The sequence below is a fragment of the Rhinolophus sinicus genome, linkage group LG16, assembly GCF_036562045.2.
Source record: "Rhinolophus sinicus isolate RSC01 linkage group LG16, ASM3656204v1, whole genome shotgun sequence".
Taxonomy (NCBI): domain Eukaryota; kingdom Metazoa; phylum Chordata; class Mammalia; order Chiroptera; family Rhinolophidae; genus Rhinolophus; species Rhinolophus sinicus.
In genome coordinates, this window is record NC_133765.1 from 29,361,615 (window position 1) to 29,388,572 (window position 26,958).

General features: G+C 44.9%; 1 long non-coding RNA gene and 1 pseudogene across 4 annotated transcripts in view; one reads left to right on the plus strand and one right to left on the minus strand.

The window, feature by feature from the left end:
• LOC109448612 (uncharacterized) overlaps positions 1 to 26,958 on the plus strand; it is a 57,084-nt gene that overhangs the window by 19,555 nt on the left and 10,571 nt on the right. Inside the window, exons 3-5 of one of the 4 annotated variants that reach the window (XR_012492627.1) lie at positions 14,498 to 14,740; positions 14,834 to 15,056; positions 15,907 to 18,822. This is a non-coding gene — a long non-coding RNA (uncharacterized LOC109448612). Of the gene's footprint in view, positions 1 to 14,497; positions 14,741 to 14,833; positions 23,401 to 26,958 lie in introns of those variants that run through there. The other 3 variants (XR_012492625.1, XR_012492626.1, XR_002137553.2) reach the window with 3 other exon arrangements.
• On the minus strand, positions 24,541 to 25,532 carry LOC109448610 (glyceraldehyde-3-phosphate dehydrogenase; annotated as a pseudogene).

Genomic DNA, 26,958 nt, shown 5'->3' on the forward strand with positions numbered 1-26,958 from the left:
CGGCACCAAGCCTAGGACATGGAAGGTACTGGATCAAGGAAGGAAGCTGGGGGTGGGAGGTGGGAGAGGTAAAGAATGGAGCCCAGCTGGGGTTTCAGAACAGGTGCACGGGCTCACAGACTGGGCACAAAGCCAGGGTCTGGCCTAGGATGGATGTGGCCTGCTCTGGCTGGATTGGAATCCCTTCTTGGAGTGGCAGGTGGCAGGTGCATGCTGCTTGCTTGGCAGGTGCTTGTGGCTGGCAGTGTCAACAGAGGCTCAGCGTTGTTGGGTCCAACCTCAGTGAAGGCTTCCAGAGCCTGCCCATCACCATCCCTACATTGCTCTGGAGGCCAGAGAAGAGAACACAGCTCTTCTATGGCAGGTTGCTAATGGCCACTGCTTCTTGAGCATTAACTGTGCATAAGACACTGGATAAAACCTCCACACTGCACCAAGAGGGAGAGACATTCATTCCCCCATGTCACAAATGAGAGCAGTGAGGCTCAGAGAGGTGTTAGTTGTCCAACTCTATCTGACCCCAGTGCCCTTCATTTGATCCCTGTGCTATGGTACTCCAGAATAACCAATCTCCCCTATCTGATATGCCATCGCATCAACCCTTACCCTCCCTGACCAACCAAGCAGAAGGAACCAGTAAGAAACCACATAGGGAGGGGACTCGTGTCGCTTTTAACCCATCCTTGAGAGTAAGGCCAACCCTATGGTAAGATGTACAAGTGAGGACTCTTACTGAGTGAACAGAAACTCAACTAAATCTGACTTACATCAAAATGAAAATGTATTAGCTCCAGTAACTAAAATGTACAGGGATGCTAGTTTCAGGAACAGCTGGATCCAGGTGCTCAAACACTGTTGTGAGAAATGTCTCTCTTTAAGCTCATCCTTTTTTTTTTTTTTTTTTTTTGGTACTGACTTCAGTGTTGAATAGCCTCATTCTTTGTAGGGGCAAAAGTGGTCACCATCAGCTCCGTGGCTGCCTCCCATCAGCTTAACAATAACAGTGAGAAAAGAGAGCACCTATTCTCAAAGAGTTCCCATCCAAGTCCCCGTATTGCCCATCACTGGACCACATGTGTGGCATGCCCAGTTCTGATCTAGTCACTGTGTAGCCAGGAGAATGGAACATGTGGATTGGCCAGGCCTGAGACACATGCCTACCTCTAGATCTGGGGCAGGGGAAGGGGATCCCCCTTCATCCAAACGGAGACTGACAATGAAGGTGAGATAATTTTCCAAAGGAGAAAAAAAAATGAATGCTATTCTCAGGAGGTAAAATGGTATCTGGGCAAACCAAACAAACAATGTAGAGTCCCCCCCACCCCCAAGCCCCACGAAATGTTTCAGCTGTGTTATATCTCCGCCTGTGCCAACTTGGGGAGAAGGGATTCCCTGTGGTGAGAGATGTTGGAAAAATTCCCGGTGGCTTTAGGAGACCAAGTAGGCGGTGTCATAGTTGCTGCCAGACATTTCTAGGGCAACTGTTTGGAAAAGACAAGCTTTCAGGGTGTGTGAAGCTTGAAATTATCCATTTTGTTATCTCTACATAAGCTTTCTCTCTCGGCTCTAATAGACTTTAGCTCTTCAGAGGTATTCAAATTGGGAGATTCACATTGAGGGGCGATTGTCAGAAGCTCACAAGTCAGGAAACTTGATTCTGTTTTGTCTTGAACCTGGCAAAGAGAGGCAGGGAAAAGCCTGCATTTCTTTAGGTTTGGGGTCAAGATCAGCAAAGACTTCCACCAACTGATTCACAGAGTTTGAGTCAGCCTGGGGCTTCTTGGAAACCACTAAGCCAAAGAGGTCTGTGAGGTCCCCATAGCTCATTTAAAATTCATAGCTTTCCCCATTTTTGTTCAAAACTCAGGTCAACCCTAGAGAACCACACGAGAGAACAAAATCCTCTTCACCCCCGAGTCCTTCAGCTCTGGCTGCACATGAACACATTTTTTTTCCCCCATACCACAGGAAATGTAGGAAACCAGCACCAGCTAATTAAAAAAAAAAAATGATTGGAGGCTCACACACACACCAAATAATAAAAGCTTTTCAGCTTGTTCAGAAACTTGCCCACAGAACTTCTGGCCACCTTTGGGCTGGGCCTTTGTGACATCACTCCAACAATGAGCCAATGGAGAGATGACTCCAACGTCCTAATCTGCATATTGCGGTCCATTGTTTTAGTTTCAGGGCCATGTGCATTGTGGTGGTTTCTTTTTAGTCAAGGTTACCCGTGTCAGGCAGAGGACAAAGTCCACGTCTGGCCTTCCTACCCAGCTAAGTTTAAGGATTGGAATCAGGACTGTCAGTCCCTTTTGGGAAAGGGGCCTCATGGAAGTTATGAAATCCAGCGGGGCGTGGAAGGAGAAAGCATTGGCAATTCAGAAGGGATGAAGACAGGAGTTGGCTCTGTGACCCCATCTCTCCTATATCCACGCCTCCTCCCCCCTCCACGCCTGCCCTGCATTTCCCAAGTGGTTTAATTGTCTATTCTTTATCTCAAACATGGTCAGCCCTGAAGTTTGGGTGAGGAGAAATCAGACACACTTTACTTGAGTTATGATGGTTGATTTTATCCTGTAGACTGGTAGCTCAGGCCTATACAACCACATGTATAGTTTAAGACCCTCAGATTAACAGGAGGAAAGCAATTGGGTAACCTTACTGAAGCACAGTTCTTGGAGAATGTTGTAACTTTTCTTAGCTGTCTGAAAGGACAGTTTAGAAAATAGGAATTTGAAGCAGGAGGGTGTATGTAGCTACTAGTGGCAGGAAATATGTAGATTGTTATATGAAAATATAGCCTGATGTCACTTATTCGGGTATCATTTAATTTGGGTTTGGTGTGAATCCCTTCAAAAGAGCTTCCTTTGACCTTGGTGCTGTCGATAAATATGGCATCGAATTGAGCTTTGTTTCTCAACCCTCAAGGTTTTGATCCAACAAGTCTGGGCAGAAATAAAGAAATTTTAACAGGTGTCCCAAGTGTTTCTGCCTGGAGAGCACTACCCTTGAGAAGCTCTACCTTGATTTTTAAATATTTGCTCCAATGCTCTTCATAAACCACTGGACTATCTCAGCAACTGAAATGTTTTAGCATGCAAACTTTATCTCTTCCCTTGCATCCCACATCCAAAAGCTGTGCGGAAAGCCCTAATCCAAACATACGTGGATTTGAACTTGAAACTGGAGCCACCTTAACACTAAAGAGAAGTGGAGGGACCCTGACAATGTGCCTGGAGGACCTCTTACCACAGGGCGGGTAGCTGATCAAGGCCTGATATCCCCAGGGCTGCTTCTCCCAGCCAATGCCTGAGCACGGCAGGCCCTGCCGAATCTTCTTCAGACTGCACGGTTATCTGGGATGCACCCACAAAACCTCCCTCCCCTCTCCGCTTCATCAGGATCTGATGGTCCTCTGAGCCTTGCCTCAGTCCCTCCCTACTTTTTCCCACACAGGCCTTTCCCCTAATAAAATCTTCCTACTTTAAGTCCCATTCTTTCCTAGAATCAGGACTAACACAAAAGGTTTAGATGTAGAAATGAATAGCATCGCAAGTATTAGGTTGGTGCAAAAGTCATTGCAATTTTTGCAAATATTTTTAACCTTTTAAACCGCAATGACTTTTGCACCCACCTAATATAACAGGCTCACCTTTCTGGACCCTCCTCTATTAAGAAGCCACTTCTCCCCTTGTGCCCTGCCCACCTTAAGTCCTGAGGAGAAGAGTAAGAGGACAGCAAGTGATGGAGGGAAGCCCATCGCGGCAGGAAGAGGAAGGAAAACCACTTTTTTTGAGGACTTCAGGCATCATTTGCATGAAAACAATTGTGTTCTGTTACCAAATCAGCCTTCTGTATTCATTTAAATAGACTTTCCACCACTTCCCCACGCTGCTTCTGCTGCTGCTCTACTTTTTCCAGGTAATTCAATAATTTCTGTCCAAATAAATTCTATCATTTGAACCACTTACTCTTTTAGACTTTCTCTGCTCACACAGTTCAAATTAGCGAGTTTAAATTTCCAGGTGCCATGCTGTGAGTATTAGCTAAAAATACCCATGTGAGGGAGAGGGAACAAACCTTTCTTTTAATGCGTTTATTTTGCTCTTCTTGACTGTCTTACTCCAGGACTTATGTACGGTGTGCATCTCTTGGTTTCTTGTTTCATGGAGACAAGAGCCCAGCCTCCTTTTAATATATATATATATATATATTAGAATCAGACAGTTCTTTAAAAGCCTTTGTCCCCATTATCTTGGAGCAGAATTGGCAGTCATTGTGTTTTCAGTAATTCCTCCAACTCTTTCATTCGGGGCAGAAACACCTCAAGAGGAGGTTCAAAAAAGTCTTCCTCTGTGAGAAGAACGCCCGGCTGGCCCTCCAGAGCTTGGTTATCTGAGTGACTCGTGGCATCCATAGTAGTTGAAGGCAGGGAAGGCCGTCAGAGGAGGAAGTAGGGTGCTTTCCAGGGTAGGGAACTTGGGGTCAGCAATTTCCTGGGGTTTCCATTTGCAGCCCATTTGGTATAGGGCACCACCGTCATCTCCCTCATTTTAGTGCTGACTTTTCCTTGTGGGAGGTGCTGTGATGGTTCATGGAGGTCTTGTACGTCTGTTCTGGTTCTGAACATGCTGCATTGCCTGTTCACGTGTCTGTCTTTCCAAGAGGTTTCAGTGTCCTGACTGTGGATGTGTAGGCTGCCATGAAATCCCCAGTGCCTGACACATAGTAGGTATTTGATAAACATCTGATGAATGAAAGCTGCCAAGAAAGACTAGGGAAGGCTGGTGTTACTGATCCAAGCCGATCCACAGGTATAGATGCAGGAGACAGAATGCTACAAGATGCTGTGAATGTAGGCTCCTGGATTTGGATGCCCAGAGTGTGTCCTCAGAGGCACTCGCTTGAACCTTCATTCAGAAGGGAAGGCAGAATTCAGTGGTACAGTTGTGGTTAAGAAGTCAAGTGTGACCCGTTGTCCAGGAGGGAGGGAACCATGAGATCACAGACAATGGTGTGGAATCTTAACTCAATCTGGGGGTTAGTATAGGAGTTGGAGCCAAAATACCCAGAGGATATTAGGAACAAAAGCGAAGCTAGCAAGGTCCAGGCAAATGTTTCAGGACAAAAGCTATGAATGAGTTGACAGTGTCAGTCGTTCATTTGTACTGAATACTGGCCCTGTGGCTGGGGCAAGACCTGCCAGCTTAAAGGCACATGACCAAGTCAGGCCCCATCAAATGTCTAAACATTGGAACAAGCCCAGGAACCAGGCATCCCAGGCCCCGGCACATATGTGTGCGGCCAGGAGTCTCCTGCCGGGTTGGTTGGGTGTTTGGGGTCCTTCCCAGGGGAAAGTGGAGCCTATTAACGTCCAAGTAAACTCCAACTCCAGCCTAAATAGCAGTCAGTCAGTGGCGATCTAGGGGGAAGGGTGGCATAGGAGTCAACACATAGCAGTTATCACTGGAGAACTGAGATTTGAGGTTGGGAACCTATGGTATGAAGAGTTCATCCACCCATCCTTTTCCCTTCCTCGTTTCCCCTCCCTCCCTCCTTCCCTTCCTTATTTGCTTTCTTGCTTTCATTCATTCTTTTCTGTATTGGCCAAGCAGAGAGATAAGCAGTATGTCAGTATCTGGTACACTAACCCGGGAACCTAGTCCGGAAGTCTGAGCAGGGCCAGGTGGAGTGTGACTCATTGCTGGATCTTTGAAGCTATGGACTACCGTGTGACCCGCAAAACAGTGACAAGGAGGTTGGAAGGTCTAGTCCAAGAGTGAGCTGGTAGGTGGGGTTTTAAGTAGATCCAGTTTCCATGGATTGGCTAATGCAGAAGCTGGATACCAGGCATGTACACACACACACACACACACACACACACACACACTTTCCCATGCTTTAAATATCAGTCCAGTTGACCTTCCTGATATAGCCAACTCTTGACTGCCAATAGTGTATGGATTATGTACCTTATGATCCCAACACATAGCAAACTTCCCCTCACCATCGCTCGATCTGGACAAAGTGATTTCTATGTTAGCCAAAGAAGAACATAATTAGGAAGGTAAATTTGCAGAATTCAAATTACATAATGCTTTACAAAGTCAAATAGAAATTATGATGGTTTAGCACGGAGCGAAGGGATGAAGTCTGCGGGGTCTGCTCACGCGTGCGTTCAGTCACTCAGGCAGCAAATGTTTATACGTGGGGGTTGGGTTGGGATACGGGTGTGGGGCGGAGATGGGGTACAGCCCCTTGGAGTTTTAAGCTGCTGTCCTATCGACTTTCTACCTTATTCTGAGCAGCAAGTGAACAAAGGGAGAAGGTTGTGAAAATAAGACCTCCTGAGAGAGAATCAGAGCAACAGGATGCGAGAACCTGTTGAGGAAGCAGGGGGTCGGGGCACATAGTGGAGCGACAGCCCCCGATCTAGACAGGTGTCAGGGTGGGTGAGCCCTTCTTGTCCTTGCGGGAGACCCATTCTTCTGGCCCTGCCGTGCCCCAGCGTGCCAGGTGGGATGGAGGCACTTCGTCCTCTGGCAGCTAACCTGCCGCCATGTCTCTAACTTAGCAAAGGGGGCTCAGGTCTCCTGGTCTCACCTTCAGGACCTGAGTTCTAAGTGGCTGAGCCTGCCTGGTAACCTGACCCTAGACCCCAGACACCACGAGTTGGTGCTTCGGCTTGGTGCTCTGGGCTCGCAATGAAAGCCTGTCTATGGTCAACCCTGCTCCACCAGTCAGGACTACCTGCGGCGCTGTCTGTAACCAAAAGCATCACAGTGGCTAAGCACATAAGGGTTTATCTTTTCATCAGACAAGAATTGTGGTGTTGGTTGCGTGCCTCAGTCATGTCATGCCTAATGTCTCTGAGAGTCTTTTGACCACTTGCTCATGGTCAGCTATCGTTGCCACAGCTCCGGCCATCATTTTCCCAGTTCAAAACAGGAAGACGATGACAGAGGCAATGCCAGCTATACCCTCATTTGTCAAGAAAGCAAAACTCTTCTGCTTAGGTCTCATTGGCCAAAACTGGTCACTTGGTCAGATGGGCTTAGACCCCCTCATGATCCATCCTCCAAGGCTGGCACATTGCTACCACACGCAAAACTGCATCCAATTAAGCGATGGTCTGATGTGACAGATTGAAGTGGAGGAATTTGGGAGCAAGAAAGACTTGGGAAGGAAGGAGGGCAAGGTCTTTAACAGTGAGGGTGAATGAAAACTGGAAAGCTAAGATGTGGGCGTTGTTTGTTCCCCACAGGGTGAAACAGGAGTTCAGATGGTAGAAATTACAAAATTTCAGGAAAAATGCAATGAGTACAGAGTTAGAGCGATAAGGAAACAGCAGAGCCCACAGGCTTCATTGAGTCAGGGGCTTTCGGTTACATGTGAGGCATTCGCTGTCCAATATTTGTTTTTATTTCCCCGCATGGTTAATTATTGCAAGCGGTGTCTGATAAGGCAGCGGCCTTCCCCGCCCTGAGAGCCAGGGTTATCTGCAGCTTTACAGCCCTGTCGCAAAGTAATGAGGCAGATAAGCTGCTAGGTGGCGGCTGCTGGGACAGTCATTAAAAACTCTGCTGAGAAATATGAGCGAGAAGTGGGGAGTACGGACAGCAGAAAGAGGCCAATGACTGATGGCCTGACTGATCCAGCAGCCTCTGGGCCTCAGATCAAGCTGCCTGGGGCCTGGAGAACCTAAATATTGACACCCCCGAGGGAGGCTTCTGTTCTAGGTGCTTAGCCTGTATTTCCCTAACAGCACCCCGAGTGGTAGGCATTGGCCCATCTTCTATGGGAGGAAGCAGCCTCACAGAGGCCAGTTGACTCCTTTTAAACTTAAAGTCTTGCTTGTCAGGTTCTGTGTGAGCATTTCCCTGGTTTAACTCAGGAGGCAGCAAATGATGGCCTGTGGGCCAAATCGGGACTGTTACCTGTTTTATATCGCCCACATGCTAAGAATGTTTATACACCTATAAATGGCTGGGAGAAAAAAAAAGAAAAGAAGAATATTTTGTGATACATGAAAACAACATAAAATTCAAATTTCGATAGCCACAAATAAAGTTTTTAAACAGCGTCAGTGAGATATAATTTGATATTATAAAGTGTATCATTCAGTGCTTTTTGGTATATGTAAGGGGGTGCCAGAAACTCAGTATCAAGTATAATAATATTTTAATACACTTTTTTTTAAAATTTTATTTTATTAAATTTATTGGGGTGACAATTGTTAGTAAAATTACATAGATTTCAGGTGTACAATTCTGTATTACACTTTTTAGAAATAAAAATTAATGCCAACAAACCCATGATGAACAAAAGATCAATATTTTAAATAAAAACAGGATCAGTAACTGTGCAATGTCAAGCCACATTAAGGCCAGAGGCAAAAGGAAAAATTGGTCTTGTCTTTATTTAAAATGTTAATATTTTGTTCATCATGGATTTTCCACATTCATTTTTATTTTTTTTGAAACATGGCATTAAAATATTTATCGTGATTACTGAGTTTTTCCGTGTCACCTTAAATTTTGAACCCAAAGCATGGGCCTCACTCTTTTCAACCTAATCTTAGACCTGTATTTTAGAGCTCCAGGCTAGAGAAAGTAGCATTCAAAGTGGGGACAGTGTGATAAGGCAGGCCAGTAGCTCAGAGGGGACAGTTGTGTTCAGATTCCTAGGACCTTGACTGCGTTGTAAATGGCAAATTTTCCTTGCATAGTGTGAAAACATTTTAACAACATTAAAAAAGTGTTGGTGAAAATACTTTGTTTCTAATTCTAAAAATAATAAATGGGCCTTGCAAAAAGAAACCCCACAAACCTTCCAATAGTAAAAAGAAAATAAAATTCACCCCAAATCCCATCACCCAGAGATAACTGCTATAAATATATTTGGTGTCTATCCTTCCAGATTGTTCTCCATGCATATACACAGACATGGATACATGTTCAACTTATGTAAATGAAATCACACTGTGCAGGCTGTTCTATTATATGCCTTTTCACTTAACAGTATATCATGAGCATCTTTCCGTCTCAGTAAATATAGACCCACAACACTTTTTAATGGCTGCATAGTATTCCCTCACAAGAATGCAGCATTTACACAATAAACTCCCTGCCCATGAGTATCCAGGTTGTTTTTAATAAGAAGGATTCTGTTTTGTTTTGTTTTCCCTTTCTTCCAACGACCCATTCCCCCCCCACCCCCTGCGACCGGTTCAAGCCGTTGTTTCTCAGTCTAGTTGTGTAGGACACAGCTCCCTGGCCCGTGCTGGTATTATGAGCCTTGCACTCCCCACCCCCGCCCCCCACTGAGGCAGTCGGTGGTGGTCATCAGCCAGCGGCTCACAGCAGCTGCTGACCACTTGCGGCTCATGGCAGCTCACACCAACCTCCGGCTGCTCACGGCAGCCCAGCTCCAGGGAGAGCTGTTGTTCATAATCTTACAATCTTAGCTGTAGAGGGCACAGCTCACTGGCCCATGTGGGAATTGAACTGGCGGCCTCAGAGTTAGGAGCACAGCGCTCCAACCACCTGAGCCACTGGGCCGGCCCTCTTTTTTTTTTTTTGAGAAAAGTACATCATTTCAAATTACTCCCGAAGACTAGATTTCATTTTTGCCTACTCTTCTTGTCTGTGTGCACATGACATATTTTTTTCACATGGTTGATATCATCGTGACCATTCCATTTATATTCTGCAAAGCTTAATGTATTGTAAACATTTCCCCATGTTGTTTTATAGTCTTCATCCAGTTTTCTCTTACTCCAGGGTCAGCAACCTTCACATATCCTTTGTTTGCTTGTTTGTTTTAACAATCTGTCAAGAATGCTTTAAAAAATCATTCTTAGCTTGTTGGCCATATAAACACAGGCCTCAGGCTGAAATTGGTCCATGGGTTTGCCAGCCTAGGTCATTTTGCCACCCCTGTCTCTATGCTGCAGGGTAGGTCTCTATGTATACAGCTTTTTCCTTCTTTTGAACCATTTCCTTTGGATAACTTCCCAGGAATGAGATTACTGGATCAATGGAGAGCAATGTTTTTAATGGCCCCTGATGTATATTGCTGTGTTGTAAAATTGTGCCAACCAGCAACTTGCGAACATACTGGCTTCTTACAATCTCACCAGCATTTGGTATTACCAGTTCACATTTTATGCAAATTTAGTAGATATAAAATATCTTGTTTTCCTTTCTATATCCCATTGTTCTCAAAGTAGGGGATTTTTTTTCACATGTTTGATTGCTCTTTGTTAAGTAGCTTTAGAGAACGGGAATGTTAGAATCAGCTGAAAAGGAGCAATCCTGAGCCCCTTTCTTCAGTTCAAAGATGAGATAGATGCTCCTTTGGTTCTAATGCGAGTTTGCATGTAACTTCTCAGTGAGTTCTGTTGCATTAAAATGACAGAGAGAAGCCCAGTGAGGCCTTATCGCTCTGTGGCAGCAAAAAGGACTGGAAAGTAGGTCGAGGAATTAATCCTGCTGGTTCCAGTAATTAGAGTAGACAATGGGGTCGAAAGTTCAGGCTGAGCTGGGGAAGGCAGCCGGAGGAGCAGGAGCGTCTCTTACCAGGCCGGACGCACTGCCTAACTGCCCTCAGCTGTGCCCCGGCCGGGATCAGCCTTCCCCATCATGGCAGTCCCAAAGGGCATTTTCTTTTCCCCCCTCTTCTAGTTTAGGGAGACATTTTTGGCTCTTCCTCCCATGAGAAGTCAGATGATCCCAGAGGCAGAAATGATCCCACTGAGAACGTTCTTTCCCTCCGAAGGGAATTCCTGAGGTTATTTCCCTCCTTGAGCTTCAGCAACTGGTGAGAGGTGTGTGTTATCCATCCCTCAAGTCCAAAACAACACGAGATGCTCCTTTTGACTTTCGATGCAGGTTTGCCCATTATTAGATGCACTAAAATGATGAATAGATATTAATAAGGCTAATAAAGGTGGGACTCTGAAAGAAAGATTTCAAATGTGAGGTCAGGGTTGAACTGAATGATAGATCCTTTCTAGCCAGACTTTTTACATAAAGCGCAGATGACAAACACAGTTGGCTACAGAAGCCTGCTGTGTATGTGACGAAGTGAAGGAAGCTGTTGGATGTCTGACAATAGGGAGTGGTGAAGACTACGGGGAACAAAAAAGTGTTTTCTTGTCCCAAAGCATTTACACTCAAATTTTTAAAAATACATGGTTCCAGCCCAACAAAACATGTTTGTTTGCAAGGCTGAACTTGGCCCCCCAGGGACCCCAGCTTGTGGATTTCAGAAGAGCCAGTAGCCTCCTCCATCTCTGTCAGCCTCCAACTTCATGTTTCTATTTCTTGACTTCCCTATCCTTCCTCATCTCCTCTCTGCGTGGCTGACCTTGACTCCAAACCTTCTCCCAAAGGATCAACTTAGGCGGCGGCGCTTCTCCAGATAACCATACTATTGCTATGGTGTCTACTAGGTAACGCAGCTGTGGGCAAAATTGAGAGCAGGTCTGAACATCTTGAGTTGTAAAGAACAGAGATCCACTCAGGCTCCCCCTGAGCCAGACAGGGTTTATTGTAAAGACACAACTCTCTCAGAAACCCAAACGGGATCAATAACTGAGAAGCCTCCTGAGTAATGGAAAGCCACTGGGATGCATTCCAGGGCTGTGATGAAGGCAGGTTCTCAGTGACAGGACCTGTGTGCAGGCAGGTATCTTAAAATCGGTCTGTTTCATAGGACTTAGGAGCAGATATATTACTTAGTTTAATAAGCTTGGGATTTTGACTGTTTTCAACCAAGTATCCAATGAGTGCCCACCAGGAATACAGCTTACCACTGAGATCTATAAAGACACACCCACCCATCTGTTTCCCCAGCCTTCATGTAGAGTTCAACTTTCCACCACGGCATCAGAAACAAGTTGATAAAGCCTCATTAATTAAGCTTAACGAGCTGTGTGTAACCACGAATTAAGAGATGTGGAGGGATTTCTACTTCCTCAGTGCTGAATTGGAGCCCTGCAAGATGAGCCAGGGTAGTGAGAATGGGAGAAAGCCCAACTTGTCTGATGCCTGGCCTTGTGTTTCCAAGGGGTCCAGACAGGGCCCAGGCTGGTGTTTGGTTCCTGGGGTCAGAGCTGGAATAGCTAAGAGTGGGATGAGCCAAGATGATTGCAAGCTGAGTCCTTGGAGAGATGGATGGTCAGGGACGGTGAATCTGAGTTGGATCATCAAGTCCAAGCTGATGACAGTGGCATTAAAAACATGAGTCCAAGCTAAAGGATTGGGAACGGGGGGTGGGGGGGGATGGGAATAGAGTGAGAACGAGGATGTTCCAGCCATGCTGATCTTCTTGCAATTTCTGAAAAATGCCAAGTGCTTTCCTAGTTCAGCTCTTTGAACATGTTGTTCCCTGAGCTAGAATACTCTTCACCTGATTCTTTGCATGGCTGATTGTTTTTCAGGATTTATACCTCAGCTTTATTGTCACTTTCTTAGTAAGGCCTTCAAGAGTCAATATTCCTTAATTTTGCCTACCCAACATCCATACCATTTTTCTTTCTTTTTTTTTTTTTGGTAACAGCATTATTTTCAGTGTATTAGTCAGCTTTGCTGCAGTAACAAACAACCCCAAGTTTACGATACAAACAACCCCAAGTAATAGGCTAATACCTGACAAACAATGGCTTAAAAAAATAGGGGTTTATTTTTCTCACAAAACAAGTTTGCAGGTGAGTGCAGAGTTTGTTCATCAGCACAACAATATCCAGAAGAGTAGCTCTGTAATTCCCTTGGGCTTTCTCTCATGCTTGTAGAAGGCTGATGGCTGCCATTCTAGGATTTATATCCATGTTCAAAACAGGAAGAATGGAAAGTGGTGGTCCCAGCAACATCTGTCCTTTTTATTCAGAAAAAAAGGTTTTTCTAGAACACCCCCTACCCCCAGCCCCAGTAGTTTGTCTCACTGGCCAGACCTGTGTCACGTGGCCACCTCTTGCTGCAAGGGAGGCTGGGAAGGCAAGGATTTCAGTTTGGTGGTTTTTTTTTAGCCTTGACAATGGAAGAAGACAGAAAGGAAGGAAGTGGAAATGCATATTGGTTTGGCCAACCAATGGGATCTGCCGTAGAACTCCTATTTCCCTCCCATTCCATGTAGTCTTGGAGCAACTGTCAGTCAAAGTACCCTCCCCTTCCACCACCTTCTCCAGCAAGAAGGGGGCCCTTGTCCTAAATGAACCAGGGATGCGAGATGGTTGGCCTTGATACATCCCGTATGTGAGACATTTAAGATACTCCACTCCTTCTTGCTCCCTAGACCCCCAGAATCTCCCTCGTTCCTGTCCTTTCTGTGCCTTTTCCAGTTTTTTCCATTGCTTTTGTGAGCCACCCCACATCTTTTCAGCCAATTTCCAGCATCGTTTTCTGTTGCTTACAACCGCAGAACCCGGGCTGATACACCCTCCTTAACCACTATGTTTAAATAGGGCCTCCCCTGCTATTCTCTCCATCGATACCTGGTGTAGCTTTTTTAAGCACCGAGAATTGTATGATTGCTTTGCTGTTTACTTACGTCATGTCTTTTTCTGACACCAGACTGTAAGCTTAATGCAGGCAGGGAATGTGACAGACTTCATTATGTATGCCCGGAACTAACACATGCCTGATATATTGGAGTCTTCATGAATATTTATTAAGTGTGTGAAGGAGGTCTTTGGCATTTGGAAGTTAGAACTGGAATTTTGATGTTACTGATGGATACTAGTTGTTTAAAGTCTGTTGTGTGAGTAACTCATTGTGGTTTAAATGTGCCGAGTCAGGATTGATGTGGGGGCAGCTCAAAATGTCAGGGAAGGATGGAGGACTGAAGATCCCAGAGAGGAGATTTCTGAATTTCAAGAGCCTGTTAGAACAGTGGTTCTCACCCAGGCAAGGCCAAAGACCCTGCATCCCATCTATACCACCAATTGCCACTTCCTGAGTTGTGCCGTGGGAGTTTTACAGTGTTGGCAAGCACAGAGCAGGAGCCAGACTTGCAAGAATACTGCCGCTGAGTTCGTGGTAAACCCTAGTAACGTACTAATTTTAGTTATGACTAGTAAATTGTAGTCACTCACTTAGTAGTTTCCTAGAAAGTGGCACTTAGTCATGCCTAAAGCCGGAAAGTGATGGATGTACGTGGTGTTACTTGTTCTTAAGAATCAGAGAGAGAATGGATCTGACTGTGGGTGTTTAGGAGGGAGCTACGGACCCACTCAATGGGCTGTGGGCTGCAAACTGAGAACTGCTCCAGTGTGACCTGGAGACTGCAGAGGTCGGGGGTTGGGCTCTGGAGTCACAGCAAGGCCCTGCTCATCCAAAATGCAGCCGGAATTGTCTGTGGAATGAATAAACATTACCTTCTACGCATAGACAGATGACTAGATTTTCAAAGCTAGTGCAATGAAAAAAATATGCAAATTCTTTTCAAGCCAGAATAATTCATAGTGTTTTTGTGTTGTTATGCCTTTTCTCAGACAACAGGTTCACTTACAGGTTGGTGAGACTTTTGGAGGTCTTTAAAAGAGCACCCAGGTGCTGAATGTTGGGATGATTGGGAACCATTGCTGCAGGGGAGACTTGAGGGCTTGGTTTGTGCCTCTCTCTGCTATGGAAGCCGGAAGCCGGGAAGCCACCAAGGACCCAAATTCACTCCTTACCTTTCCCAGATGGCAACTCCTACCTGCCCTTTTGCCTCCTGAGGATTCCTCATTATCAAGGTAAGCAAGCACGTTAGAGCTGAATTAGCTTAAGTTAAACGTGTGGATGGTACACTTCCGTGATTATAAGTTTTTAATGTTATTTTTTTTCAGTTACATTTAAAGAAAAAGGTCATCAGGAGTCCCTTGCTGTCCACGCCACAGCTCTGCCTTCTTTGGGTTGGTTTCCTTTGCAGGCAGGACCTCCCACCGATGGCCCCCAGCAGCTCCCGGCTCACATTCTATCCGCTTAACAATCCTACAGAGAAAAGAAAGCCTCTCTCCCCATGGCTTCAGTCAAAAAAATAGCTGCCATTCATTGAGTGCTTCTTCAGAGGTAAGGCCACCTCCTGAGCACGTTCCAGGATCCTCTCATTTATTCCTCACAATGACTCTCTGATGGCGTTGCTATTAATATCCCACTTTAAAGTGAGGAGACTGAGGTTACATAAACTAGCCCAAGGTCACAGGACCACAAAATGACAGAGCTGGAGCCGATGCTCTTAATTGTCGCACTCTGCTGACCACTGGGACCTCGGACTTTTCTGCAGCTATTTCCCAAATCTCTGGGATTGGGCAGGGCCCGTATTGAACAACAGTTAGTATCATCCCCATTCCAGCTGCATAATGGGTATGATCTCATTTTCATTCGCATTTCCCAGGTCAGGAAACTGAGGCTCAGAGAGGTTAATTAACTTTCCCAAGCTCACACAGAAAGGAAATAGATTGGAACCCACACTTGCTGGGTTCTAAAGCTCCTCACTGGGGCCTTTGCCCCTGGCGGTCCCTATGCCTGGAACACCCAGGCACCCATGTGACTCGGCCCATTCCTTCCTCCAATCATTCTTCAGTGAGGCCACCCCTGAGTACTCTGTTTACAACCTCAACCACTTCCTTCTAATTCCTCTTACCTGGCTCTACTTTTTCTTCTAGAGTGCTTATAACCTTCCAATACACTCGATAATTTGCTTATTTATGATGATTTGTTACTTATGGTTTGTCTCCCCCTGCTAGGCTGTAAGCTTAATGAGGGCAGGGATCTGATATATTATCCCAATTTTCTAGAAGAGGGCCACGCACAGTAGGCTCAGTAAATATTTGGTGAGTGAATGATGCTGACCCGCGGGTCCCGACAGGTGGCATGTCTAGAAATCATCTCAATGTTGCATCTTCTGTTCTGTATCGAGTCCAATCAGAGTGGACAGGAGCCTGGAGAGCAGCTAAGGGCACGTACACCCAGACGGCCGTGGCCCCTGGTAGATGGACGAGCCAGGAGGAACCCAAGCCCCGTGGAGGTCAGGTTGCCACAAAGCAGGTAGGGAGTTCGAAAACAGAGTGAAGAGGCTACATCTTCTTCTGAGACGGCTGTTGATCACACCACAGGCACTCGGGAAAAGCCGCCCGAAGCCCACAAGTGATGCCGGCCCTGAAACACGAGGCAGCCCCTGCCTCAGTTTCCTCCTCTGTAAATGAACGTTGGTTATGAAGATAGTATATGGTTAGGATTCTGTGACAGCCAGGAGCCAAAACAGAGTCACTTGGTCAGAGAAATAATTTATTGGTAAGTTGGGGGGTAGCTCTGGAATTAGAGAAGAGATGAGCCCCTCCCCCGCCTCCCCCCACCCGCACCCCGGGTCTCAGGAAGAGGGTGGACCAGGACAGAACTGCAGCTCCTTGGCTGCAGGGATTCATGACACATGCCCACCAGCTGACTCAGCAGGTGCCCCCCTCTGCTCAAGAGGCCACCTCCTGGGCAGAATCTTTCACTGACCTTGCTTGGGATACCTATTCTTGGAGTCCCTACTGTGCTCTGGGCTCTGTTCTAGGACCCAGGGAGGCAGCTGTGAACAAGAAAGACGAAATCTCACCTGAGCAGCCTCATGGTGGGGAAAACAGGCCGTAATCACATAAACAAATAAGGGACTGATAGGTCCTGACCAGTGCTTTGAAGAAAATAAAATAGGGTCGATCAGGAAAAGGGCCCTCGAGGTAGCATTTGTGATGGGCCTTGTAGGATTTCCATGGGAGAGATGGAAGGAGGAATACACTGGACTTGAGAAATAGTAGAATAAAGGCACGAAAAACAGAAAGTACAGGGCACGTTCTGGGAATGGAGAGAAGTCAAGGAGGAGTAGCATAGAAACAGGGAGAAAACACTGCGGTCACACCATGGAGTCCCAAGCGCTGAGGAGTTTATATGTCATCTCTCAATTCAGGTGGAGCAAGCGTAGTTTCAGTTACATGAAGTGGACGTCTCTTTCCCATTCCTTCAAGAACCTGCCTCCCCCCTGCTGGCATTACACTTTAGAATTACAGTTCCCATAGGAATTCCCAAAGGAATGAGGGTGCTGCTACCAGAAGAAGGAGAAAGGAGTGCTGAAGAGAGTAGAAAAAGAGAGATCCACTGTAATCAACTCCATGCATTCATTCAACAACAAATAGGGACTGAGCACCTACTACGTGCCAAGCCTGCACTCGACATCGAGCCACGGAATCTTAGGCAATAGAATCTTCCCTCCAGCACCCCTCTTCCCATTAATGGACCCAGCTACTCTCCACTTGTCTTCAATTGTTTCAGTTCTTCAAGTTCAAATTGCTAACGAAGTGTGATTATCTTGTGTTTTGCATCCAGTTACATTACAAGCCATGGCCCTGTCCACCATGAGACACAAAGCAGCTGACAGTGGTTCCCCAAAGCAGGGTGGTTTTCATACCAACAGAAGTTGGGTGGGATGGGCTCCATGTCAACATAACCCCTTAGTCATCAGTGAGGATCATTATGGCAGGTCAGCCTTACAGCATCCTCTGCTTAAGCCAACGCATCACTACCAACTTGTACCCGTAGTTATCTTCGTGGTACTGGCTAGAGTCCGGGCCAAGGTTGTGGTTTCAGTCCCATGGCCTGGGGAAAAGGGATTATGAACCCTCTCGAATCAGATGGCGACAGCGATAGGGATACAAATGATTACTGACAAATTTTTACCACTGCATTTGCCTTAAACTATTTGAATACTGTTAAATGATGTGTACTTTGAAAAGGTCCCCATTCCCCAGTGCAGGGGATGAGAGGCAATTAGCTAATGACTAGTAATCTCTGAGAAGGAGGCATAATTGGACAGAGTGGGGAAACAGAAATTCATATGTTGCTGTGGGATTGTACACTGGGCCTGCCTTTCTGAATAACAATTTGGTAATAGGTATTAAACACTAAAAATACACAATCCCTTTGATCCAGCAATTCTAGGAATTTTCCTAAGGACATCATAAGAGATATATGTGAAAATGTTCCCCCAAAGTGGTTCACTGTAGCATTAATATAATACTGAAAAGTCAGAAGCAACCTACATGTCCAACAATTGGGGATTTGTTGAGTAAATTATAATATATCCATATGATAGATTCAATACAGTCCAAAAACATTATATAGAAGTATATTAAACAAATGGGAAAATGTGGTATATGAAAAAAGCAGGCCATAAAGCATTATGAACAATATGCCATTTTTGTAAGGTTAATTTTGGAAATTTCCGAGTAGAGTGGAGGAATAATCGAGTGGATAAGGACAGGGGCTTTGTGGGCAGACAGACATGAGTTCAATTCCCAGTTCTACCACTTATCAACTTGAATGCTGTAAGCCTCAGCTTCCTCCTCTGTGAAATGGGGCTAGGGTAGTGCCTGGACAACTCCTAGGGCATGATACTCATTAAATAGATATTTCTAACTAAAACTGTGGGCCATGGTGTGTGTGTGTGTGTGTGTGTGTGTGTGTGTGTGTGTGTGTGGTGCTTTCAGGATGCATTCAGTTCTTTCTGAATTGGGCAGGTACTGCTTTTGTAATTAGGAACACTAATTAACATAAAAAAGGAGAGGCAGAGAGGAACCCTGAGAATATTACTCAACATAAGAAATGTCATCAAGACAGAAGGAATGTCAACTGTGTGCTAATTTGCCATCTCTGCTGCTCTTCCAGTCGTCTGTTTTGAATCATTCTGTGGCATTTTTGTTCCTCTTTTTCCTAAGGATTTGTTCCAAGAATTGGAAGGAAGGAAGGAAGGAAGGAAGGAAGGAAGGAAAGAGAACCCCCAAAACTTCAAACCATGTGGGTGAGTGCAGTTTGCAGAAAATGTTTCCAAAATGTTGTAGCCAATACAGGCCATGTTTTAAACCTCAGATAGCTAAGCAAATATCTAAATTATGCTTGTAAACCACATAAAGTTCCTCTGCTTAGTAATACCTTGCCTGTTGGAGATAATTTAGAGAGAAGGTTCCAAGGACATCCATTGGTTTTGACCATTCAGCAGCATCCACCACCAACCCTTGCTGCATGCCTCCATTATCTGGCATCAGACTCTAGATGGTTCTCTGGGAAAATGCTCCTCCCTCTTGATCCTTATAGTTCAAGTGGGTCTGCCCATGTCTTGGTTTTAAAGGTAGGCATGACCCAGACCTGACTAATAAGACTAACACGTTCTGGCCACTGGGCTTGGCTCAAGGATGGGCATGTGACCCAAACTGGGCCAATCAAAGCCAAAGAATCTCAGCCCTGGGATTTTTGCTACAACTATTAAGAAATAGGTGCTCTCTTTCCACTGGGGTGCTAAGCAGGTAGAATGCAAGGCTGAAACTGCCAGGAACAGCTTTAATGCCATTTAGGGAAAGCCTGTGTGAGAACAGAGTGAATGCAAAGGAAGAGAAGCCAGAAAATGGACAAAGTCAGATTCCTGTTGACAGTCTGTAATCATAGGGATTCAGCCATGCCTAATGGAGCAAATGTTCCTTTCTGTTTAAGCAAATTTGAGTTGGTTTTCTGTTGCTTGCAACTGAAAAAGACCTGACTACTACAAATCAGTCTGAAGTGGCAGAGACAATCACTTCTTAACACGTTCTAAGAGGCTGTAGTGTTTATGGTATTTCAGGTGCTATGACTCCTTCAGTGGTTTTTAAGTAGCGCTCCTAGGACTGGCTGCAGAGAACATCTAAGAGCCCTTTGTCATTAGCTCATTAAAGGAACCCTGGCAAAGTGGTTGTCAACTGGCTTGAAAATAGTTGTCTTGAGTAGGCTAGCTAAGCCTTTCCTGCTACCTCGCCTGTACCACTGGGTTTCGCAAAGCATTTTTCAGAGTTAGGACAAACATGGGCCCACATTCAACCACTGGCCCTATTAATAGAATTCTCACTATAATATTTGACTTTTCATTTATAATCCCCTCACACTAACAAACAGTAACACAAACAAAACATTACAAAGAAGTTGTGTTTTCTGTAGAGAGTGAAAACACAACTCTCTACAGCCTCTGTTATGCAGTATAACATACTCTATAGATATGGTGAGGCTATTTCTACATCATTTTTTTCACCTTGTTTCCAGCCTTTCGGTGTGTTTACCAAGCTATCGATGGCCTTGAAATCTTGAACTCCTGGGTAGTTGTCTCTTTTCCCTTGTCAAAAATTTCTAAAGGACTGTCAATAATCTAAGAGGTTGATTCACGTCAAAACAAGTCTTTGTTGAATTCCCAGCGTTTACAGGACAGGATCAGGTCTGGGGGAGATGGAAAGATGTGGAACTCTAATCCAAGTCTCCTGGGGATCACCACTGGTTGGGGAGATAGGAATGTGGTCTAGTGTAGAGGACCCAGTCTACCTGGGTTCAAATCCTGATCCTGCCACTTCCTAGCTATGTCCCTGGGCAAGTTATCAAATAGGCATGTTATGATGATTTAATGAGTTAGTACATATGAATTTCTTAGAACCATGCCTAGCACTCAAAAAAAAAAAAGTCAAAGTTGACTTTCTTATTTTATGTCTTCATGGATCTCTTGCACAAGGTCTCATTTTGATGTTTTCCCACTAATTCTGAAGTATGTCTTAGGATAAAACATCAGTATCGTTGGTGATAGTCACATATATCCCTCAAAAATCCCTTAGGAAACAGCCACATTGGCCATCCATAGACATCTCTCAATACAATAAGTTCTGCCCAGCCAGTTTATCCCACATTGTTCTTTGGCTGAGAACCAGATGAAGCAACTTCCTTGTATTTAGGGGTCAGATTGTATGAGAAATGACAGTCCTTAAACACTTTAAAAACATCAATAAACACTGGACTCCCACTCGGGGCAGCCCAGGGCCACACATGAGAAGAGACTGGTGATCGCTGAGTCTGACAAGGAGTCAGCCAAGGCCAGGTCCCACCCAAAAGTCACCCTGGACACGCACACATCCCATAGCTGGCCACAGGAACTATCTATATTTATTACATTGTTCTTCTTTCTCCACAAGCATACATGGTTGAATCCATGTGTACTAAAGGCTTACAGGATGCAATTTCTCTATATTTAATTTGCTTAATAGTAAGACAGCTCACCAATGTTAGACATCAAGGCCAAATCTAGCACCTGGAGTTCCCAACTCATCTTTACCTTGGAATCCCTTATTGTAAAAAACATGAGCTCTTGGGGTTCGGAGCATGAGACTTGAGTTCAAAGTCTGCACCCAGAGTTTAACAAGGAGTGACCTTGGGCCAATCACTTTACGTTTCTCAGCTTCAATCTCTTCCTATGAAAAAGAGGATATCAAAAATAGAGACCACCCACAGTTACTGAGAGAATGGAAATAAAGCATGCATGAGTGTTAGGTTAAAAAGTGCATTCCTGTTATTAATGACAAGCTCCACAAATGTAGTAGGATTCAGTGATGATGAGTAAGTGAGTCCTTAACCTCGAGAAGCACCCACCCACGTGGGGAAATGTAGTAGCAAATGTAGAATGATGTTATGATGTGTCAAGTGTGATTGCGATTATTTTCTAGTACCTGCCAACACTCCAGTCTTTCTGTAGCTCCAAATGAAATGATCTGTTTTGTTTTGACAGTTAGTTAATGACGTTTGGGGAGCTTCCGTTTTGTGTTTTGGGAGAGAAACACAATTTGGGGTATATATGCATATGCATCCTGAATACCCGTATCCTTGCTAGCCGCGAGGTTGGGAGGATTGGCCAATGCAATCAGTCCTTATTTGGGTTCAGGGAAATAATTTTGAGTAACTGCTCATGATCAAATTAGACAGATTTGTTTCCCACTAGTAAACAGTCGCTAATAGTTATGGAATGTACCCTGCACATATTTTCTGTTGAAAAGCCATACAGCTTGGCATCCTGTGGGTTCCACCATTTATTAGCTGTGTGATTTGTGGTGAGTTATTTACCCTGTGTGAGCCTCATTGCCTCAGTGCAATGGGGCAATGCTAGTACCTACCTCACGGTGTCATAATTAGGATGCAGTGAGATGTCCCAATGTTGTGGGAAGTGTTCAAAAATGGCAGTTAACACCAATTGGCTTCATGGAAAAAGCCTGGGCATGAGAGAGATTCTGTGCTGAAAAGACCTCTGTGACCACAGTGGGGCTCTTCAGGAGGCCTGTGGAGTTAAATTTAAGAGAGGGATTAAGTTCTCATGTCAGCATGTAAGGTCAAAATGAACGGAGTCAAACTACCCTTGAAAATTCCTGCCCACAAAGTAGAGTATATATAATATTGTGTATGGACCACTCAGGTTTGAGAACCACTGAGTCAGACCATAGGAGGGAATAAAAGGAATGTTTACCTACAGCTGCCTGGGCATCCAAACCATGCTGCCTCTAAGGAAGAGAGTCTCAGCTGGGGGCAATTTTGCTCTTTGGGGGACATTTGGCAACGTCTAGATACATTGCTGGTTGTCATAACTAGGGTGGGGTATACTCTTGGGTTAACTAGGGTGGGGTATACTCTTGGCTTTTAGTGGGTAGAGGCCAGGGATGCTGCTAAACATCCTACAATGCACAAGACAGTACCCAGCAACAAAGAATTATCCAGCCTAAAATGCCAGTAGTGCTGAGGTTGAGAAACCCTGCTCCAAGTTAACTATCAAATCCACACTTGGGAAATATGGGTGGAATCCACGAGGATGTTTCTCCTTGTCCTGGGGGTTTAATGAGATAAAATACATGACAGCTCTTAATGCAGGACCTGGCACATAGTAGGTGCTTAATAATAAATGTTTGCTGCATTTAAAGTTAAATTGTGCTTGATAGGGCCCACTACATACACTCTATTTTTGAGATGCAGTGGAGAAGAACTCGGCCACCTGTTTCCTGTCTTTCCAAGCTGGCACTTCCTGTTTTGCCCCACTAATCACTGATGGGTCTCATGGCAGTATCTTCCATGAGGGGGAGGTTCTGAAACCAGCACCAAATTCAGTTGTGATTCTGCTATATTGTATTACCAAGACTTTCTCATTTGGATTCAAAATGACTGACCTCTGAACTCTACATAGAAAGCCTCCCCTTGCAGCCACATGATTTTTTAAAAAAAGAGCTTTCATAATCATAAACTCTATTTTCCCCCTAAACAAGCTGGATCTGAAATAGGAGCCCATCAACCCAAAGCAAAGGAGGAGGAGGATGGTTTTCACTCATAACCTAGGAAACTCTCGAGGACCACAAAGGCAACAAAATTGCTTTTAAATGAAAGAAATATTTCCATTTCATTTCAAGCCTTAATGTATCACATAACTCTAATATCATTCCTTGTCCATCTGAAATATGAGAATCCAAATTCTTAAGTCATTTGGACTCTATTCAAATGTGAATTCATCTCTTTATTCATCCCTCCCCTTGTTTTTGAAATAAAGACTAATATTGAAAGTTAAGAGTCTATTTGTGGAGTTTTTCACTTAAAGATGCTTTTTTTTTGGTTACTCTTGCTTTCTTCCCCATCATTACTTATTCATCTGTATCTTAAAGATCCTAAACTTGTCATTTTCTATTTTTTCTCTTCATTTAAATAAATATTGTGGACAGCAAGTAGACTGAAAAATGATGACTATGATTAATATTCAGACTTAATAAGTCTTATGAAAAGACATTTTTATCCCAAGGAAGGAGGGTGTGTTGTTTTGGTAGCATATGGAGTCACTTTGACACAGTCAAATGTCAAATAACTGAATGGGGGTAAATGGCATTTTCCCATAATGACCATGAATGGAAGTCATACCTATGGTATCCTATTCCACTATGTTCAGAGAAGGAAGGGAAATATCCCACAACAGTGTCATGTCTGCCTTGGGAGGTTTCTTGAATTGAAATGCTGACTTGGTGTATCTGTGAAATTGAGTGAGACACGTTATGCATGATGTTATGTGTAGCACCTTCCATTTGATGTTCTCTTTTTGCCTGGGACACCTATGTTAGAGGACAAAACCATACCAGGATGCAGGAATGGCAAACACACAGCTAGCTCTTCCACCACTCTCCATTCCTCTGCCTGTGGCAGACATTACCAATCGATCATAGCACTTTTTTCCAAAAACCATGCATACAACCACTACCAATCGATGGCAGAGTGGACATGAAAGATGCAGAAGATTTCTTGCCTCTACTAGGTAAAGAGGGATACACTTAGAAAAGAATTGGAATGTCACCCCTACCATATTCTTTTCCAGAAACCTCTTCAGTGCTCCAAATCCCATTTGCCCAAAGATTTGTAAGAGAAGAGGGAGAAAGCTTTGCTTTCTACACAGCAATTTGGTTTGATAACTTGTCTCTGAGTCTCTGAGTGTGCAGAAACAATCAAATTGAATGAATTCACCTTCTTTCTATCCTTTTTGGCTGGGTACAGTTAACTTTATTGATGATGCATGACAAGGCAGGGCTCCCTAAGCCCCTCCCCTGCTTCAGGGGGTCTGGGATGGAAACTGGAGGTCAGGACATTCTCAGTGTGTTGAGTACTCAATCTGGGGCAAGGACTCCCCAGTAGCTGAGGGCCTCACTTCCTCTCGCTGGGGCTGGTGATCCAGGGGGATCTTACTCCTTGGAGGCCATGTGAGCCGTGAGTTCCACCACCCTGTTGCTGGAGCCAAATTCATTGTCATACCAGGAAATGAGCTTGACAAAGTGGTCATTGAGGGCAATGCGAGCCCCAGCATTGAAGGTGGAAGACTGGGTATCACTGTTAACGTCGCAGGAAACAACCTGGTCCTCAGTATAGCCCAGGATGCCCTTGAGGGGACCCTCCGATGCCTGCTTCACCACTTTCTTGATGTCATTGTATTTGGCAGCCAGGTGGCACGTCAGATCTACAACTGACACATTGGGGATACGGATGCCAAAGGCCATGCCAGTGAGCTTACCATTCAGCTCAGGGATGACCTTGCCCACAGCCTTGGCAGTGCCAGTACAAGTAGAGATGATCTTTTGGGCAGCCCCTCAGTCATCACACCACAGCTTCCCAGAGCGGCCATCCACGGTCTTCTGGGTGGCAGTGATGGCATGGACTGGTCACGAGTCCCTCCATGATGCCAAAGTTGTCATGAATGACCTTGGCCAGGGGGTCAAGCAGTTGGTGGTGCAGGAGGCATTGCTGACAATCTCAAGGGACTTGTCATACGTACCACGGTTCACACCCATCACAAACATGGGGCATCCGCAGAAGGGGCAGAGATGATCACCCTCTCAACTCCACCTTTCAAGTGAGCCCCTGCCTTCTCCAAGGTGGTGAAGATACCAGTGGGCTCCATACCATACTCAACACCAGCATCACCCCATTTGATGTGGGCAGGATCTCGCTCCTGGAAGATGCTAATGGGCTTTCCATGGATGACAAGCTTCCCATTCTCAGCCTTGACTGTGCCTCTGAACTTGCCATGTGTGGAATCATGCTGAACATGTAGACCATGCATTTGAAGTCAATGAAGGAATCATTGATGGCAACAATATCCACTTTGACAGTTAGGGTCCTGGTAACCAGGCGCCCAATACAGCCAAATCCATTTCCTCTGACCTTCACCACCGTGTCTCAGGGTTGCAGCTGGCACTGCCCTGGAAGACGAGGCTGTCTGTCAAGTGGGAGGAGCAGGGAGCCACCTTCTTTCTTAATAGAACCCAAGTTCATAGCGTTTAAGCAAGATACAGATTTATTTTTATTTGCAATTTTTCTCTAAAATTCCCCACCCCCACAAACCCTACAACTACTGTTATTCCTTGAATTCCATGTGTTATTATCAGTACAGGGTTTTTGGGTTTTTTTTTAATAAGTCCCTGATTCTACTTTATTCATGAGGCCTCAGTCTGAGGTGGAGTTTTAGAAACAATCTAGAACCAAAATTAATTCTACCATTTTATAATTTGCCCAGTCAGATGCAAAAAAAGAAAGAAAAAAGTATATGATTTTCAAGTACTTTCTACACTTGAGACTAAAAACGGCAGTTTTTTATTTTCTTTAAGCAAATGCAGTTCTCTGGATACTTACTGTAAGAGGATTTTAGTCATTGGAGACATTTTAAAAAAGATCTCAAGCGAGAATCTTTCTTCACATTTTTTTTTTCAAAAGGATATTTGCTTTGGAAAATGCTACGTTTAGAAAAATTGTGCCTTGGATGACAACTGGCCCACAAGTTTTACTGTTTTTTGAGGGGGGAGAGTGGGGCCTTGGAGAAGGTTGGAGGCTGTGTGAAGGCCGTTCTATTCATCCACCAGGCAAGCAGGATTTTGGAGTTCATTTTCATTCATTCATTTTCATTCATTTGTGTATTGAAGTACATATTGAGTGTCTGCCATATACAGAGCATTGTGTTAGATGGGGGTATACCCGTGAACAAAGCACTTTCTTTGACCTCCCACCCTCCTTCACCAGGTATGACAGAGAATGACTCCCTAATGTCCTAACGCGGTAGTTCTCCTTGGGGGGCTGTTGCCTCCCAGGGAATGTTGAGCAATGTCTGGACACATTTGGGGTTGTCACAACTGGGGGATGATGCTACTGGCATTTACTTAGTGGAGGCAAGGGGTGCTGCTGAATACCCTACAATGCACAGGACAGCCCCCACCATAAAGAATTACCTGGCCCCAAATGGCAGCAGTATGGAGGTTGAGAAACCCTGGGCTAAGGCATCTAAGGTGTGTAATGAATTAACTTCTGGTTAATGGTTCTAGTTATGCTCCATCCCCAGGAGAACTGAGAAAATAGTAGCCTGACTCATTTGCTCTCAGACTGTCTTGTCTCATGGAACCCTCCCTGATGGAGAAAGGTTGGTACCATTGCCTCAGGGTGTGGTCCATGGCTGAGCGACATGAGCATCACATGGGAGCTTGTGAGAAATGCAGAGTCTCAGGCCCCGCCCCAGACCTGCTGAATCAGAACCTGAGTTTTCACATGACCTCTAGGCGATCTCGTGTGCACATTACAGATTACACATTACACATTACAGAAG